General features: G+C 33.3%; 1 pseudogene; it reads left to right on the top strand.

Moving 5' to 3' along the window:
- Positions 1-1066: 1066 nt before the first annotated feature.
- LOC127538328 (cyclin-Q-like) lies at positions 1067-1743 on the top strand (annotated as a pseudogene).
- Positions 1744-6075: the final 4332 nt, after the last annotated feature.

Below are 6075 nucleotides of genomic sequence, written 5' to 3'. Positions count from 1 at the left end.
AGTAGTGCCAAAAGGCCCAAAGTGGTCAAGATAGACTGAAAAAAAAGCTCAATATATTTAGTGATTAGCATGTTATTGGTAATATTTGAGGGAACAAGTTCAATGGAATGTTAGAAGGATTGGAAGAAGGAATTGCAATAAGGAATTGAATAGATAGTGAAAAAGTGGCTCTAGATGTAAAGAACTTTTTCAAGAAGTTCAGCACTGAAAGGAAGGAGACAAATGGCAAAAGTATCTGGAGAGGAAAAAAAAAGGTTAAGGGGATGCTATTTTAAGATAGGAGAAATCTAAAATTTTGTTACGAGATGGAAAAGACTCAGTGTAGAGGGAAAGATTAAAAATACATATCATATTGGGAACAATAGGCATTTTCAGACTTTTTTTTCTACATGGAAACTCCTTAATGTTCTGGGGCTTGACATAATTAATGCAATATTCACAAACAGGAACATCAGAGGATCTCACTGTCTACTTTTACTGTGTTTAGGACACCTTCCATGACACTGACATATTCCTTTGGTAAGCATCTCTCTTTTATTTTATACTTGCTTTGATATTAGTAATTGAAATGTTATTTGTCAGCAGTATTCATTGAGAAATACTGTATTATCTTAACATACTTATGAATGGCTTCTCATTGGAAGAGAGCCCTTAAGTGATGGTGTTCTAATCTGTGAATTCAAAGGCCTTTTCATTGTCAAAAAACACTAAATGTAATGGAGTCTTGTTTTCTCTGTATCTTTCAGGTAATTAGGTGACTATAAAGATATATGGTATCTATAGGAAATCTTTTGTGAATGCTGATAGGTTCATAGTTTTAAGGTTCCTTACATATCTGTACATAAATTAGATCATTTCCTATAATTATTTCATAGTTTCATAATTTCATGATTTTTCATAATTTCATATTTTCATATGAAATTTCATAATTTCAAATTTATTTCATAATTTTTTTCTTCTTTTGGGTCCATCTCATTCTTTCCTTCTTTATTATCTGAACTGGATTTCTGTTTGACTTTGAGGGACCCAAGGGGCCAGATGTACACTGTGGATGAGAGTGTTACCCATGGAATCTAGATAGAGTAAGTGCAACACACAGGATGAAAAAGTGAGTAGAGAGTGAGTTCATCATGGAGGCTTGTGTCAAACAAGGTATGCAGAACATTTCATTTTCCTTAGCCTACACCATTTATTAATAATTTTTTGTGAGACAAAATTAGAGGAATATGATAATTTCATAACCATATCAGCAATTTATGTGGCAGGTAAAGAAGAGCAACACCTCAGGACAAGAGACATCATCAATGTCTCTTTCAGGTATTTAAATCCCAAGAATGAACCTTTGGTCTTAGGCTCCTGATTCTGAAAACTGAGGCATAGCATTGTGAAATATTAATTACTCATGGTGAGAATTTTGCATTTCTGGTTTTTCTTCTAGCATCTTGACAAATAGCTGCTCTGTTCCACTACCTTATTTCTTTAAAGAATTGGATGAACTGTCTTAGAAGGGAGTAGACTCCCATCTTCCTGGCAGCCGGGGAACTGCTGCAGGATAGCTATCATGGGGCATTGTGCCTTCAGTATCTCACCCAAGCATATAACTGTAGTTCTGCTCTATCTTGTCTTGAAGTGCTATGGAGAGGACATGCTTTCAGAAAAGCAGAAGACCTTACCAGGTCAGTCACTGATAATATTGTGTCTGACCTGATTCAGATTTATACAATAGATACAAGAAATCCCTAAATTGCTATAGGGCCATCCAAGGAGAAGAAAATATTTGCTTTGGCTGAGATCTAGAACCCCCTGATGTTTAAAATCATAAAGAGCAGTTTTGCATTAGTAAACAGGGAAGAAGTAAATTTGGGTTCCTTTCTGTTTGTTTTTTGGTATTTATGTGATGGTACAATGAATGAGTGATACTAGCCATTTCTCCTGAGCAGATTTGGAGCACACATTGGATACCAATAGGTCCATGTTGAAAAAAAGAATGTAATATATTCAATTGCCTTTTGTACCTTTAGGAATTTTTTGAATATGAATCTCTTGAATTTCATGCGGATTGCATTTAGGTATCTCTTCATTAAAACAAAAGCCAAAATAGAACACTTGATTGTACTCTTTGAGATAGCTTTTCAAGCCATACATAAACTCAACCTTCCAACAGAAGTGAATAGTATTTTATTTTACATAATAAAAGATAAAGAAAAAATATTTTTGCAAAGATGTGAAAATAGGCATATAATTTAAGAGTTTTCAATGGTCTCTGAACCATGTTGGACTTGGATGGGTGATACTGTCCATAATTTTTTTTCATTTTGTGTTATCTTTCTCTCTCTGAAATACATTATAAAATATGATTATCTTTTAAGCACAAATATTCTTCCAGATATCCTATATGTTCAAAATCTTGGAACATTTTGATCTCTGAAGAATCATAGGGCAAATGAAAGCTTAGATAGTGAGCAAAAGTATGCTTAATTTCACTGATCATCTATGTGCAAGAAATGGTGTTCTGTTTAAGGGAAAATTAAGATGGATCAGTCATGTAGCAACCATCAGAAAGTAACTGAAACACTATACGTGATGGACTGCTACCAACAAAATATTAAAAAAAGCAGAGAAAGGCTTCTAATATACTAGTTTTATATATATGGAGAATCTTTATGGGAGACCAGGGAAAAGAAGACAATAGATATTGGTTATTATCATCACCAATAGTAGGAGTACTCTCATAGTTGAGATCCTGGATGAGATCATGGATTGACTGAAGTGTGGGGAGAGTATCAAAACACTTTTATGATTAAGGAATCAAAGTCACATTGCCAACAGTTGGCTAAAATTAACAACTCATCTTAAGATTTCCACTTATATCATTTCCAAAACAAATTTGCTACTTATATATTAAACATGTTTGTTGGTTTTGTAATAATTTTTTATATTAAAAAAAGAAAAAAATAATAAAACAGTAAGTGTCAGAGAAGGTACTGACCTGTATTAGTAAAAAGAGATTTTTCATATTAGTTTCCCATATTAGTGACATCACAAATCCAGTTCTTATTCCTATTTCTATAAATTACTACATCCCCAAAGACACAAAGAAATAGTCCAATGAGGAAATAACAGGGAAAAAAAAGGAATATTTAGAAAAAGAGAATAATTCAGTTTGGGATCTATCAGGAATTATTTCAAGAACTCTGAGGTACTACTACACACATCTCAGATTGGCTAAGATTACAGGAAAAGATAATGAGGAATGTTGGATAGGATGTGGGAAAACTGGGACACTAATGCATTGTTCATGGTGTTGTGAATTGATTCAACTATTCTGGAGAATCATTTGGATCTAGGTCCAAAGGGCTACAAATTGTACATATCCTTTGATCCAGCAGTGTTTCTACTGGGCTTGTATCCCAAATAAATCATAAAGAAGGGAAAAGACCCACATGTGCAAAAATGTTTATAGCAGCCCTTTTTGTAGTAGCAAGAAACTGGAAACTGAGTGGATGCTCATCATTTGGAGAATGGCTGAATAAGTTATGATATATGAATGTTATGGAATATTATTGTTCTATAGAAACAATCAACAAGATGATTTCAGAGAGACTTACATGAACTGATGTTAAGTGAAATGAGCAGAACCAGGAAATCATTATACAAGGGAGCAGCAAGATTATAAGATGATTAATTTTGATGGGCATAGTTCTCTTCAACAATGAAATGATTCAGGCCAGTTCCCATGGTGTTGTGATGAAAAGAGCCACCTGCAACCAGAGAGAGAACTGTGGAAATTGCGTGTGGACCACAACATTATATTTTCAATCTTTTTGTTGTTGTTTGCTTGCATTTTGTTTTCTTTCTCATTTTTTCCTTTTTTGATCTGATTTTTCTTGTACAATATATTTGTGGAAATATTATAAAAAGTATTGCACATCTTTAACATATATTGGATTACTTACCATCTAGGGAGGGGATGGGAAGAAGGGAGGGAAAAAGTTGGAATATAAGGTTTTCCAAGGGTAAATGTTGAAAAGTAAACATGTATATGTTTTGAAAATAAAAAGTCTTAATAAAAATAATTACTTTATGTAAAATTTGTGAGATAGAAAGAAATAATAGAAGATATGATGAAATTTTCTTTTTTATAGACTTTTTTTTTTCAGAAAAGTCTAAAAAATCTTTCTGGGAATGGCTAAAATGTAATTCTCCTTAAAAGTAAAGGAATTAAATGACCCTCTTCAGGTCTCTTCTTTGAATACTGCCAAATTAATACCTGGAAGGCCAGTCATCCTCTTTCTTTGACTGAAATAACTTCCCCCTTTTGATAAAATGGGAAAGTAAGAATTACTTTTTTTCTGAATACCAAAGTCAGCCAAAAACATACATTCCAACTGAATCCTCTGCTTTCTGCACAACCTGTCAAAGATATTGCAAACAGAAGTGCCAAATCTGAGAGCCCATGAGATCTTTGTGATTAAAGCTCTGAATTTGCTATTGGCATGACAACAGCTTTCCACATCTGACACAGCAGAAGCTACCTCACCTTTCATTTCCATAATGAATTGGAGAAGTCATACAAGCTTGCATCCTACTGAGGATAATAGGGACAGTTTGGTTTAATGAAAGGAACACAGACTGGGGAAGCAGGAATTTGGAGTTCTATTCCAGGCTCTATCTGTCTTGCCATATGGCACTGGGCAAGCACCTTCATCCATTATCTCAATGCTCTTTACAATGTTTCTGTATAAAAATTCAATTTGACTCACTAAACATTTATTAAGTTCTATGTTCAAGAAGTTGTACTAAGTTCTGTGTGGGCCTACAATGATTAAAAAGGTAATATCCCACCAAGAAACCTATAATTCAGTTAGACGATAACTGGATAAAAATGGCAAACACACAAACATGCATACAAATATACATAAATAATAAAACATGAAACTTTTGGATGTTACTTTGGCCTACCCATGAGTACTTGATAATCCCAAATACTGTTTTATTATCTACAGCTAATTTAAATGGATTTTCTCTTTTTATCTCTTTCTTCTGGACTTTGTTGGTAATATAGAAATGCTGTTGATTTATATGGATTTATTTTGTACCCTTCAGCTTTGTTAAAGTTGTGAACTGTTTTAGTAGTTTTTTAATTGATTCTCTAGGATTCTCTAAATATACCATCATACCATGTACAAAGACAGATAATTTGGTTTCCTCATTATGTAAGCTAATTCTTTTAATTTCTTTTCCTTCTCTTATTGCAAAAGTTAACATTTCTTATTTATTTATTTATTTTCAACACACATTGATTTATATAACATATTGAGAGTGAAAAATCAGAGCAAAAGATCCAAACATTTTGGATGGCAAAAGTTTCATGGGGTAGATGGTACTTTAGCTATGACGTTATGAATGGAAAAGAATTGAGACAATAGCATTTAAGACATAAGGGATGGTACTTTAGCTATGACCTTATGAATGGAAAAGAATTGAGACAATAGCATTTAAGACATAAGGGATAAAGATAGGAAAGAATAAGATAATTTTTGGTCAATGTTTGATAAGGAAATATTAAAGAGATGTATCAGAGATATAAAATCTAAAGAACTGGGGCTCACTGGGTGGACACTCCTTAGGGCACATGCCTAGGAATCTGGAAGACATGGGTTTGATCCTGTTTCAAATACTTAGCTATACAATTCCAAATCACTTTGACTTTCTCTGTTTTCTCATTTGTAAAATGAGGATAATAAAATCACCTCCTGTAAGGATCAATCAAGATAACATGAAAGGAAATTTTAAAACTTTCCATTGCCATGTATGTTCTAAGTAAAAAGAATTGGTGAAGCAGTTAAGAGAAATATCCAATAAGGAAGATAGATTTTGAAAAGATGATGAGGTCACTTTGGAGCACGTTAAGTTTGAGGTAATATTGAGACATATAGGAAGCTGGAAAAAATTTCACAGGAAATCAGAATTAGAAGACTACTTAACCCAATCTAAAGCAGCATAAGGCTCCATCAAACACTGTATTCAAAGGCTCTTTCATTATAGGATTATCTCTTTGCTCCCAATTCTTTC

The sequence above is a fragment of the Antechinus flavipes genome, chromosome 5 (genome assembly GCF_016432865.1).
Source record: "Antechinus flavipes isolate AdamAnt ecotype Samford, QLD, Australia chromosome 5, AdamAnt_v2, whole genome shotgun sequence".
Classification (NCBI taxonomy): Eukaryota; Metazoa; Chordata; class Mammalia; order Dasyuromorphia; family Dasyuridae; genus Antechinus; species Antechinus flavipes.
This window is presented reverse-complemented; position numbering and strand designations above follow the sequence as displayed.